Consider the following 14,652-nt stretch of genomic DNA (forward strand, 5'->3'; position numbering starts at 1 on the left):
ACAAATGTGCATTAGTCCCTGACTATAAAGAGTCTTGAAAAGTTAAATATAACTGCAACAACAAATTAATTCTTGCTGCTTTATACTGTTAATGCCTTTTTAATTATTAATACCTTTTTGTGGAAAATAGCTTTTATATTACAGTTGACAAAGAAGCATGCAGAGATTACAAACATAAGTAAGCATTTTTAGTCTCTTATTAAAAAATATTCAAGATACTAATGATATAGCTAATTTTAAAAGGTCACCGGCAAAAATTGAAATGTGAATGTCTAATTTAAGAAGAGGTTAAACTTTTCCTCTTCATTAAACTGTGATTTTTAACAGTTCAAACATCATTAAGTGTTCACTGGGCTTTCTACGTTGTGCTGTTTCTCATTCTTTATGTGTATGTAATTGCTTTTCATCTTATCACAGAATAAACTGTTTCCACCCAGAGTTGGTTCCCACTTAACCCAGAATGGAATATTCTGGTTTACTACAATATTATTCTATTATACTACAATACTATTCTTGAGCTTTGTAACTGTTGTATAAAACTTGACTTCTCTTACTAGAGTTGCACTGGTGAGCAGTGAAAGATAATTACTATCCTTTTTCAACACAAGGGGAAAATAAAAGAAAGAACATTTCTGCTTATCTTTGAAAATTAGTAGTAGGCCAACTTGACAGGATTTTCCATATTTGACAGCTGATTCCTATCGAGGAAAAAGAAAACTTTGCACATGGTATTTTTTATTTAAATTGTGACCAAAAATAAAATTATTTTGAAGATAATTCCATTATTCAGTTACCTACTCTAAAAAAAAGGTAACTAATGAGTAGGAAAACTCTGTTTTTTCATAAAATTAGATTTTTTTTCTGTATTAGCATGATTGGACTTCTTGAATTCTATTCAATTTCATATGAAAAAATGAACTCTCAGAGCCAATATTAAATAAAGTCAATCTTGTAATGACAAAAAATATTCCCTCCAAAATGCACCAACTTCAATATAGGTGCTGACAACAACTTCATTGCATTCTTGGCAGAACTTTTTCTCTTAAAAGTTTTCAAGTAAAACCATGGTTATACACATGATATATATGGAAAAATAATCTCCAATGGCATGCCAGGGATAGGATGCAACTTTTTTTTCTAGTGTATTTTGAACAGTCAAAATAGAATACATGACTAATGATAGAGGATAATAAAAAGATTAATGATCAAAAATTTATGACAAAATGAAGAAATTGTAAGTAAAAGAGTTTAAAAAAAAAAAAAAAAACCACCAAACAAGTAAGCTAAAAACTTATGGAAAATTCAAATAAAGAAACAGGAGAGCTAAATCAGAAAAGAAGTGCCCTAGGAAAAAGTGAAAAATAGAAAAAAACCAAACCAAATAACTTTAATTTAAAAGAACTGAACTAAAAAATACGGCAGTGTGGAGTATTAAACTTAGTAGGTGCTGAACCTCAACATTTGCACAATAAATCTTACATTGAAGCAAATATCAACAAAAATTTTTGAAAATTTGTTGATGATTTCTGACTTAAAAAAATATGAATTTCAGTGATCCCGTTCTGACAGGTGTGTGTGTTTTGGATATAATGCTGGAAGGTCTTTGCATGTTTTAGAAAGTGTAAATATGTAGTTCAATGTTATCATATGCAAAAGCAAATTTTAGTTCCAGATGTATGAATTTTCATTAAACAAATCTTTAAAAAACCTGTGAAAAGTTTTAAAGATTTAATAATTTTAATTTTAAACTAAAATATAAGAAATCACACACAAGGAAAACTATAATTTTTAAAGCAAGCATTAGAGGTATTTTCCAGAGACTAACATGAGACACAGTGTAATCTTGTCAAAAGACTTATACTGAAAAAACAACAAGCCCTTGTAACATCCTTGTGTGTTAAGAAGTAAAACATCTTTCTTTGGTTTAAAACAAAATGCAAGTGAAACTACACTGCTAAATTTCTTACAAGGTGATGTGATTCTATACAGTTGATTTTAGAACAGCACAATATCTGGGACTTGCAAATTCACAGCTTCACTATGCAAAAAATATAATACAGACATTTGGTGAAAAGGTGTAATATTCAAAAAGAATGTTAGAACATTTTTTACTTTATTTCTTAACTTCATTTTCTGCTGTTGAAACTGTAGTAGAAAGGAAAGGTGTTATTCTGGAAGACAGCACTGAATGAGTGACTGTGGTGCTGACCTTGTTGTTCTGATTCCTTATGTTCAAATGATCTCATATTTTACTTTAACCAAAAGCTGCTCTTCTGAGATTGAATTTCCTATCCCAGAGCAAAGCCTTACATCTGAAATTTGAGAAGTCTATCAGTTTTCAGAACTGCTTTGAAGGATGTGCTTTGAGGACCTCAAAGGTGCTGCAGTCTGCTTTCATTAAACAGATAGGAACGCTCTGGTGAGATGTGCATTTCAGCACCTTATCCCCCACACAGAAAGGAGACAAGAATGCTTTCACAAGGAAAATCTGTTTTAAACCATGGTGATGGGCAAGCCACCTGGGAAACAATCACTCAAATCCTTCTTCTTCATCAATATCTTTCTCCAGAGGTAAAATTTCTTAATACCCATAGATTAAAGCAAACTGCTCTTGACATTCAATCTGTCAGTGGCAACACGGCATGTCTTGAGCTGAGAGGAAGTTAATTCCAGAAGATTTCTCAGAATTGGACTAGTTTCTTGAAAGCCAGAGGTACATATGCAAAAGAAGATGCCATGTTTCAGCACAACAGGAGAAGGAACATCCCCATGCTATTTTGAAGTGTTACTGCCTGCAAACCAGTGTAGAGAGAGATATGCAACTTTATTTAATAGATCTTGACCCGGAAACATTCAATGTACAGTCTGGGAGTGTTGCTCTATCCATGCAAGTTCCTTCCTTTGAGAACACATGTAAATCCTTTTCTCCTAGAGATCAAGCAAAAATCAGAGGACATGATTTACTTATCTCCTGATATAAACTGCAAATGACTGGTTCCACTTTCTTTGAGAAAGGACCTGTTTAGTTGAAACAAGCATAAAGAGATTGGCAAAGACTAAAATGATAAAAGAATTATTCAAATTAACATTAATTCTTCAAGTTAATGTCTCTACAGAGATAAACAGAATAAGGTTGAAGTCTACTGAGTTGTAGAAGGTTCCAAGTAATGTAAGTTCATAAGTGCTAATAAAGAATCACTACAGGTGACTGAGAATCAAGTCATTTTAAGGATTAATGTAATTCCTCACATAAAATTTTCCATAAATTCAAGATTCTGTTAGATAATCTGTCAAAAGAGCACACAAATAATTACTTTGTGTCAAGTTTTTTAATATCTACTTACCCCACTGAAGTCAATGAGGTCACATCAGGGACAACTCAGATCCTGAGAATATATCCAATTTGTCAGTGCTAGGGTGAATTCCTGTTTGAGAGTATTTGTATTAGGCTAAAATGTATTCCATCACTCATAAACCAGTCTTGAGCACGCACCCAATTTATCAGTGCTCAGGCAAGTTCTAGGATTACAGCACTTACATTAAACCTAAAATGTACCTCATCACTCAGACTAGACATATTCTCAAGGCAGAATTCATCCCTCATAGAACTTCATCAGCATTACTGGGTTTACTGACCATGAATGAATTTGCCCAATGGCCTTACTAATGCAACTTTTAATATTCAATTGTCTTGTAACATGTAAAGCTGAGAAAGTAAAGTGTTATTTAATCAAACTGATCTTGAATGATACCAGTTAAGTAGAAGGAAGTACAGTGCTCATTCAAAACCAGAGTGACATAATAGTCTTTCAGAATATTTTTCATTATGAACTGTGGAGAGCTTTAATGTGGAGAGCTTTATTAATAGTTGGTTAGCTGAGAAAGGCCATGCTGACATATTGCCACTGGTCAAGCTGAGAAATCAGCAGTCAGCAAGCTGAAAGGAGATGTCAGCAGCTTGCAATCAGTGGCCTTGCTGCAACATGGAGAAAGGGAGTAGAGATTAGTCCTGAATATCTCCTAAGAATATGTAGAAAGTATCAAAACTAGGACCATAGGAATGTAAAAGTAGGTGTAACTGCTGATATGTAACTAACCAATCCTGAGCTCAACTTTTGCAATATCCATGAAGTTAATTACGAACTGTATTTAACCCGCTGTGCTGATCAATAAAATTGGGCCTGTGATGATCAACCTGATGTCCTGGTTTCCTTCCGTTGACAATGAACTCCATCCAAGACATGAAAGAATTAAATTGATTACAATTTTTAATTCCAATTGAATGCAAATATTTATTTTATTAATATACTTGTAAAAAAACAATGGCAGCAATGAAAAGCTAAGAACAATTCAGGCCATGCTCAAATACCTCATCTATTTTCTTAGCAAAGAGCAAGGCAAGCAAACTAATGAATGAATTATCCCTTAAATAACTGGATTTTCTCAGATTAAGCAGTATAACAGTTCTCTAAATTTAGAAACACTTGAGAGTCACCTTCTTCATAAGCTTTATTTAGCAGAACCAAGGTTAACATGGAAGCACCTTCCTTTTGGTTTGGGTTTCTTTGCTGTATCAGTGTTTTTATCAGAACTGTACCAGTGTGACCTAGTAGGCAGCCTCCCAGACAGATGCAATATGCATGACACCCTGTTACATGGATTTAGTTATATTTCCATCATGGGTAGGAAGTGTTATTCTGTGAGAAAATGCCTCCCATTATAGCAACCACTAGCCTTCACTCGTTAAGAATTGAGGAGCCTTCCTTCCTTCCTTCCTTCCTTCCTTCCTTCCTTCCTTCCTTCCTTCCTTCCTTCCTTCCTTCCTTCCTTCCTTCCTTCTCTTCCTTCCTTCCTTCCTTCCCTTTCTTCCTTCCTCCTTCCTTCCTTCCTTCCTTCCTTCCTTCCTTCCTTCCTTCCTTCCTTCCTTCCTTCCTTCCTTTCCCTTCCTCACTTCCTTCCTCCTTCCGCCACTTCCTTCCTTCCGCCACTTCCTTCCTTCCGCCACTTCCTTCCTTCCTTCCGCCACTTCCTTCCTTCCTTCCGCCACTTCCTTCCTTCCGCCACTTCCTTCCGCCACTTCCTTCCGCCACTTCCTTCCGCCACTTCCTTCCTTCCTCTCTCCCTCCCTCTGTTTACTAGGTGTGAAAAAAATTATGTCAAAGGAGGCAAGTCTTACATGTTAAACATTTAGAGGCAGAGCTCAAGGATAGGGGTTTTTTTCTTATAAGTTATACTTGTATTTATTTAATTTTTAATTTATACTGGAAATACATGTGTTATAATAGATAAGCATATTTCAAGAATGCAAGCTCAGAGATAATTAAAGGTATATCTTGAAGCCACAAATCTCAGAAATTGAGTTCCCATGGATTTCTCCAAAAAAAAAATTGGAGATGCATAACAAACAAGTCCTGATTGCAGTGAATAAGCAAATAGTTTAATTAAAGTTTGAGACACTGTAATTGTTTTGAGCTATAAATAAAAGGAATAAAATAATGAAAGAATTAAAATATGGCTGGAAAGATTTAATGAGAGGTCTCTCAGTCATCTACCAAACTATTATGTAAAAGCAGGAATAAGTCAGTAAAAATCACTCATTTAAGGATTGTTTTTAAGAAATAAAGTCTGGAACAAAAGGAAAAGGAAAAAGCTAGGAACATTTTTTAAAAATTGTAATGTTAATTGGGGAGAGTCAAAGCGTGTAGGCAGAGACATTATATTATAATTTGAAGATTAATTACCTTTTTGGTTTACATATCTGTGAGTTCCCCAGGCTAAAGATGAAATGAAACAATAAACTACAACTTGGAGAAATCTGTCAGTTTTTAGTTGAGCTAATCAATTCTGCAGTGTGAGTGGGTTACTTGGATAACCTAGCTACATTATAATTTAAAAAACCCACACATTGTCTTTCCATAAGACTTGTTTCTCACATCCCAGACCCTGAGAACCAGGATAACTTGTTTTTGCTGAGTGTTGCCTGAAACTTCTAGGCTGTTTCAATGAATTATTTCCTCAAAAAGAAGTCATGAAAATAAAATATATCAACAATAATGTACTTAGTTTAGGTTTCCCAAAAAAATATTCAAAATCCACATATTTTCCTCTATATTTTGAAAAGTACTAGAGATGATGATACTTACTAATATCTACAGCAAAATGAAAATCGCTTGTAAAAAAGATGAGACATATCTGATGAGAAGCCCATGAGATTTAGTGTTTGCAAATTAACATGGAAGCCAGAAGCTAACGTTTTATGCTGCTGGAAAACCCCAGGGGCAAAAAGAATTTAGTAATTCTTCTTCATTTTAAGTTAAATATATAACCTGAGGGTAACAAGCAGGGATTACTGCTTGCCTGAGGGTAAAAAAATCCCAAAAACCCCCCCAACCAATCACAAGACAGCATTGAAAATATCACTTCAAGCTGGAGAAGGTGTGGCTCTTGCTGTGGAATTTCTTGCCCTATTCTGTTAAGTGCATCAGGGAAAAGCAGATGGGAAGACTCAGAATTATTAGTTAGTAAATACAAGGACTTTAATTTCCCCAGGAAGATATGTGAAGTTGCGTCTGAAAAAATCTTAGTGGAAAATGGAAAGAGGAAACATAGTGGAAAATGGAAAAACTGTCTTGACAAAGAATTCAGAGCTGATAAGTATAAATGATTTTTTTCTTTATGCCTTTATATTCTCTGCTTAAAATTACTAAAAGAAGGAAAGATTAAAAAAAAAAAAAGAACAGAGTCCATCAACCTTATTCAAATGTTTGCATTTAAACTACTTGGCAGTTAGAGGAAGACTGAAACTTTCTCTGTTGCCATTATGGCAATATGTAAATATACATGCTGAAATTTAGTCTGGCTTCCTCACTACAGTAATTTGCATGAAATAACTTGGGAAGCAGTTTGCTCAGAAGTCTTCTCAAGAAGATAGAAGGAAATTCTCACCATGAAATGGAAGCATTACAGGTGGATAAAAGGATTGCGATTTCTCAGCTGTGTCACCCTTATCCACAAAATAGAACATGTATGTCTTCACACCAAGGGTCTTTATGTATACACGTATTTACATAGAAACATCTCTGGGAGGTTTTTGGTCATATTCAGCTATTTTTTCCTGGATGTATAAACTTAACAGTGGATTTTTGGGTTAATTTTTACCTCTTTTTTTTGGCTTCGAATTTTGCTTTTCATGGAAAACCTTTCCTCTCTGATTTAAATTTGCTTAAAAATTTATTAAAGGGAGTGATCAACTCAAAACCTTTGCAGTGCAGTCAATTAGATAATAAAATTAATTTGTCTGAAAACTCCGATGCAGTCCTATCTGAAAATTCCAATGGATTTCTGATTTATTATTCTGAGTTTAGCAAACCCTTGAACTCAAGTTAGTCAACATTATTGCCATTATCAATGCAGGTAGTCAAAAGTATTTATGTTAAGAGAATATTTCAATTTTTAAAAATAACATCCAAATGTAGGTACAGCAGGTTTTAGGTAAACAAGTATTATATTAAAATAACATAGTTTTTGTTACATATTAATATCATATAAGGTATTATACCCTCTGTATTAGATATTACATTATATATCCTCTGTAATGTATTCCCATAACTGGAAAGGTGTACTGTGGATAAAAAAGGAAACATTTTAGCAGAGATACGAGGGTTAATTTGTTATAAGATTTACTAACATAGGCAATGAAATATTTTTTAAAAGGCAAAACACTTTTATTTTCCTGCTGAAGCAAATTTTTTATACTGAGGTGTTGCTTCAAGGTCACAGAAGTAAACGCTTGCTTTTTTGAGCCTTCATTTATTTGAAGAGAAAATTCTAAGAAATTCCCTAAAGGAAATAATTACTTTGATAAACAACCTTTATTGAATATAGTTGGAGGAGTATTTCTTCAGGGTATATTGCATTGGAGGTATTTTTCAATAGAATTAATTAAACCCCTGCTCCAACCACATTTCTTTATTTTCTAAGCAAGTCATTTGCTGTTCAGCACAAAATCAAATTGAGTGTACAACTGAATCAATTTGTCTGACAGGGAAATCATGAAAACTCGTAATTAATTGGGAAGCTTTAGTTTTTCTTTATCTTAAGAAAAGGACAATGTGGCCATGCTGTACTAAATTGGATCAGTGGCAATTTCCAGAAATTTTGGCTTATAGTTGAGCTAAATCATAATAGAAAAGACTATTTTAATACTGCTGGACATTGCTTAGAAATATTTGTGTCCTTGTCTTGCATTCAGGGACAGAGGTGTTAGCTTTTATAGACACAGTTTGGAGGGTCAGATTGTTGTGCCCACATTAGGTGCAGCTTATTTACACAAATGTGAAAGCCATCATCATGCCATGGAAGAAAATTCACATAATTCTGTGAAGAATCTGTATCTAATTAATGGAGGTTTTCCAGCCTGGGAAACTTTTTACTTCATAGTAAATGTAGTTCACTCTGTGTGTGTGCATCTAGAGTTTTGTGTATATGAATTTTAATTAATATAAAAATAATTTAAATTCATATGTACAGATGTTAAAAAAAGTATTAAGCGTTATTAACATATTTATATTTTCATATATTTTTAATTTAAATATAAGCAAGCCAAAGGAGACATAGTAATTAATACAACAGATTAATAATTTCTAAATTTAGAGACAGTAATTTGAAAATAGAGAAAGTCTCTGACATCTCTAAACATGTTGAAATGTTCAAATATTTTGGCATCCATGGTAGTTTGTGTGTGTCAACATTGTATATAAATACAGTCAACATATTAAAAAATCCTTACAGATTCTCCCTTGAAAACTGGATATTAACAGATTTTGACCAAATCTGTTTGCATCATAGCAGTTTTATTGTGATTTGGCTTGTGTTGACATGAAACCTATGAAAGAACATTGTCATTAAACTTGAGGGTTTTTACGCCAAAAAATCTGCAAGATTGACAAGAAATCTCTCTCTTTGTTTAGTGTCTAACAGGATATACATGAATGCTTTCAGTAAATGGAAAAGATGAGTAAATACTAAAAATCATGGTCATAAGAGAGAAAAGAAAAAGTAGTTTTAGAGAAATGAAAAAAATACTTAATAAAAACATTCAGTGCAAACTGCTACAACCCCATTAAATACTATAACTTTGCTAAAGTAAGAAGCAGGATTGAACTAAATCTTCATCACTAATGTTCTCATCTCATGCTCTAAAGGGTTTTTTTATAAAAAGAGAGATAATTTCTTTCTCTATCATGAAAACATTCATTATAGACATATAATTTTGCAAAATGTTCCTAGTCTCTGAATTTCAGGACTTTGATCGAGATTGGAAGTAAACTGATGAGGAGGGAATATTGGTGCGGCCAGTCATGAGAAAAAATGTATTGCTTTTCTGTTAATTGCATCTCATTTGCATATATAAGATCAAAAACCTGAGCCAAAAATGTGATGAAGAAGAAATTCTCCCTAGTTTTTGTTGTAAAGGCCCCCATTTTTAATTTGGAGCATGACATTGATCTTTCTTGTAAGAGTTCATATTTCCCCAAGTGTCTTCTAGCAAGGATATGAAGGCCTTTTCCACAATATGCAAATATATAACAAGTGTTAAAACTTAGACCTGAAAATTAGATTAAAGAAAGAGTGCCCTTATGACAATAGAGCATTTTGTCTCTCTTTTTTTTTTTAATGTGTATTGGGGAATTCTGCCAAAATTTAACTAATTTAAATGCCTTTAAAAAATCCCTGCTGTTCAGAAGGTGCTGCAAATGTTATGAATTGACATTTTTCACTTCAGCAATTGTAACCTCTTAAGAGTTATGTATTTCACTCATGATTCCAGAGAATGGGATCTATTCAGTTCAATGCTTCTGGGGCTATTTGAAACATGGATTTTGAACAAGGAGCTGAGGCTGTGGAGGGAGAGACTCGCTGAAGGAATGAATCTGTTTCACTGTCTTAGGATAAGGAGATCAGGCAGTATATAGAAGACAAACAGGAAAAGGAGCCTCTAAACAATGTAGAAATCACAAGGCAATATTGAAAAGCTTTTCTGAGCAAAAGGGGTAAGAGGGACAGGTAAGTGCAATATGAACTTTGGGAAAAGAAACAAGGACTTGAAAGATATGAGCAAAACTTGCTTGACAGGGAACACAGGCTGGGAATATGAATGCTATTCCAGCATTTTACAATGGTGTTTTCAAACAATCCTGGGATGAACAACTTGAAGGTGTAAGTGTTGAAAGTCAGGCTGAACAGGATTTTGCTAATCTCAATCTGGAAGCAGGGAGTTAGAGTAGATGACCTTTAAAAGTCCTTCCAACATGAAACCATTCTGTGGGTCTATGAAATGTCTAGAACTGCTGAGGTGGAAAGAATAGAGGGTGAGAGAAATTAAGAGGAAATGCAGTTAGGCAGCATCAGCCTGAAAGACTGACGGGGGAAAAAACACAAGTAAAAGGAAGCTGGTTTCCACTTATTTTTTAAAAGTAAAATTCATATTTTTGAATTGAATGATTTTTTTTTTTTGTTTTGAACCAAAATCCTGACTCTGGTCCTTTTTGTGCAGAGTAGGAAACTTAAGTAACATCTGCCTCAGGAATGTGTTGTATGTTATTAATTCTTAACACATCATTCATTGGATATGGTGTGGGGTTGTGTGATATTGTTTAATCCATAAACTCAGCAATCCAGAAGGTCTAGAGACTGTGGTGATAGTTTAGGAACTCAAATTATCGAATTTCAGTATTTTATTTTCTAAAAATATTTCTATTGCTAGGGAGCCACAGAAGTACGTACAATGTATTTTTATTTGTTCACAATATTTGTAAAGAAAAACATTTTTATGGTTGAAACTTTAAGCTCTTGGAACTTAGAAAATGTCTGACTGTGAGTTTCCCATGCTTCGTATGACCTGACCTACCTTACACCTTTTTAGGAGTATGGTTTCCAATTAATCACAGTGACAGCTCTGGCTGTTGTGCTTTCAAAGCAAGCTTTGAGGATATAAAAAATGAAAGCAACTATGACCTCAGCTTTATGGCATGTACATCTAAAGCAGTAAAGTTACTACTATATAAAACAATATAAAATACTACAGGTGAAAGAAGGGAGAATAATTGCAGATGTAGAAAATGCAGTTCTTTTAATTAACCACACAAAGCAGTCAATAACCTTGCTCTCCTCTGCTGCTACCCACTTTGCACACTTGACTACAGTATGAGAATAGCTGCCACCGCTTGGAGGGCAAGGAAAGTGGCTACGGTGGTAATGACAGAGATTGCATTCAATCCTCAGCACTAATTGAGGAGTATGTTCAGTAATGGATTTGTTGTATTCCCATACCCACAGCTTTTGTTTCATTAAGACAGCCAGAGTTTCAACCTTTTGCAATCTAATGAGAGAAAAATGTTGGCTCTGGTTTCAAGGAAATGCCTTATCATGCACTAATTTTGAGTATGTTTTGAAGTTCTCTGAATTTAAATACCTGCTGTGTGGAAATGCATCTTAATAGAAGAACTGATGAGAATGAAGGTGCTTTTTCACACATTTCAAGGACAAGGAGACAATACACACAAGTCATACAAAGACAAGCTTGACAATTATTTGAAGCAATAACATTTTCACAGAAAATATTTTGCTATTCCTTAGGTATGGTGGAATTAACCTTCTTTTATTTTAGGTTCATAATCTCGGCATTTAGTGGATATGATTCAAAAATACCCTTGTAGTCAGCAGAGAAAAACAGCTCCAAGGAGAAAGTAGCCTGAAAAAAAGAGTATAAATTACATCTTTCTCTCTCTGGTGCATAAGACAGCCCAGATTTTTTGTCTTGATAAGACGCCTAGACCACAGAGGGCTAAAATGTGGTGACATGAACCCCATTTTTGTTGTCAGTCATCAAGGATAGAGCATAGATATAGACTCTCTAAGCTGACATCAAACTGTCAAGTCTACACATGTAAATCTGGTTCATTGATCCTTAGATTATTTGGTAAAAATTTACTTCAGCTCAAGTTAATAAACCAGGTATGCAGGATCACACAAACCTTAATTTTTACCTATTGTAAAATATCTGTGTGGGAAGACTAGCTGTCTAGCTGAGAGTGAAATACAGATAATGCCAATTGCTGTCAGAGTTCCTGACTATGGTCAAGACATGCAGTGTGCCACTGCTGAGCCATGTGTAATACATTTAAAAGAACCTGATATTACTGCTCTGGTTGCACAAAGCCAGTATCAGCAGATAATGTCACTGTAGAAACTGTGAAAATGTCTTCCTATTTAGTTCCAAAGTGACCAGAGGGAGAAAGGGGGTATTTACAGGTAAAAATTGTTAGTATGAAAATTCTCGTGTAGGATCTTTGCTGTTGTTGCTATGCACCTGTGAGGTAAAAAAAAATAACAAAAAATCTTTTATGCTTCTGATATACACTAATGACTCACTGAATTGCACATAGATGGCCTGAAAGACCCAGATGTTCAAACCAGCCCTGTGTGCCTGTTCTGTTTCTTGTTGTAATAGCTTGAATTCATCACTCAGAACTAAATTTCAGGATCTATTATAAGACACAAAACCCACAAAGAGGGAAAACAATTAAATTCAACATGTGCATGTTTCATACAGCTCTTAGATTTATTGCATTTAATCCCTCACTTTACTATTAAATGGCTATTAGAACAAGAAGAGTGTAGAAACCTCTATTTCTAGAAAAGAAAACAAAAAATCAAATTTGTATCAGTGTGGATATAAATAAATAGTCATATTTATAACCTTTAGTTATTGACAGCATAGAAAAAAACATGCTGCATAAAATGTTCTGTAATATTTTAATATTGTATTATTCATTATTTTTTGTGAGTCAGGACTTGGGCATATGGAACATGATGGGGAATCTGTGAAGATTCTGTTTAAAACACTCAATGATCTCAATTTAATATGAAAGATAGCAGCCAAGATAAGCAAAGAAGAAAGTAGAATGGGGTAATTGTATAAGTAGCCATATATAGTGTGATTATTATCTAAAACTGCCCAGAGAACATAACCAAAAGTCTTCATTATTTTGAAAATTTAGTTCAATAATGTGAGTCATGGGACTTGGAAAACATTAGCTTGGCTTGGTGTACACCACTTCCCTGGGGGGCCTGTTCTAGTCCCCAGCAACCCTCTGGGTGAAAAACCTTTTACTAATATCTAATATCACTGAATCACAGAATTATGGAATCACTTGGTTGGAAGAGATCTTCAAGATCATAGAGTTCAGCTCATGCCCTAACATCTTAACTAAACCCTGGCACCGAGTGCCACATCCAATTGTTTATAAAACACATCCAGGGATAGTGACTCCACCACCTCCCTGGACAAATCATTCCAGTGCTTTATCACTCTTGCCTTAAAAATACTTTTCCTAATATCCAATCTGTATTTCCCATGGCACAGCTTAAGACTGTATCCTCTGGTTCTGTCAGATGCTGACTGGTGAAAGACCAACCCCCACCTGACAACATCCATCTTTCAGGAAGTTGTAGAGAGTGATGAGGTCACCCCTGAGTCTCCTTTGCTCCAGACTAAACACCCCCAGCTCCCACAGTAGCTCCTCATAGGGCTTGTGTTCCAAGCCACTCACCAGCCTTGCTGCTCTTCTCTGGACACATTTGAGCATCTCAATGTCTTTTCTAAACTGAGGGGCCAGAACTGGACACAGCACTCAAGGTGAGGCCTCACCAGTGCCAGGGGAGAATGATCTCCCTGCTCCTGCTGGCCACACTATTCCTGACACAGGCCAGGATGCCCTTGGCCTTCTTGGCCACCAGGGCACACTGCTGGCTCGTGTTCAGCTGCTGTCACCAGCACCGCCAGGTGCCTTTCTGCCTGGGCACTGTCCAGCCACACTGTCCCCAGCCTATAATGCTTCAGGAGGTTACTGTGGCCAAAATTCAGGACTTGGAACTTGAATTTATTAAACTGCATCTTATTGGACTCTGCCCATCCATCCAACCATAACTCAAACCTCCACTAACACAACTTCATACAATTCCCTTGGGTCAGGTCACCAAAGAGATGACCTTGGATCTGCTTAGACTTTACAACTTTCAAAAAAATTGGAGTTTATAATCACAATTATCTGAAATCCAGAAGTTTGGGACTGAGTACCAAAAGATGGTATTTTCATGTTGATATAGAAAAGTAAAAGTAATACTTGAATGTATAGATTTCTAATAGCATATAGGAAATTAGTGCATCCAGTCTAACTTATTTGGTACTACTGAGACTTTGATTTAAACAAATAAGTTTATATTGTTGCATTTCTTTCACTTAATAAATGTCAAATCTACTAAGCAAGGTTTAATCAGTAGAATTAGTAGAGTTTGTACATGTCTGAAAGTCAGAGGCAAATGAGGAGATATTATCTCTATCATTATTGTTTACCATATATTTTTTCTTTTAATAATACCAATGTTTCATAGTTCATTGTTAACAGATTCTTATTCTTAACAATTATACAGTTGTCACCTGTGCTGCACACTTTTGACAGGTCTCCTAACCTTGTTTTTTTTGATGGGCATTTTTAAAATTTGCATTTAATTTGTTTGACATTTGAGTATTCTCCCTAGGAAGGAAGTGTTTAAAAACCGTGTATATGACTGTCATGGTTTGACCAGGAA

The sequence above is a fragment of the Zonotrichia leucophrys genome, chromosome 2 (assembly GCF_028769735.1).
Source record: "Zonotrichia leucophrys gambelii isolate GWCS_2022_RI chromosome 2, RI_Zleu_2.0, whole genome shotgun sequence".
NCBI classification, from domain to species: Eukaryota; Metazoa; Chordata; class Aves; order Passeriformes; family Passerellidae; genus Zonotrichia; species Zonotrichia leucophrys.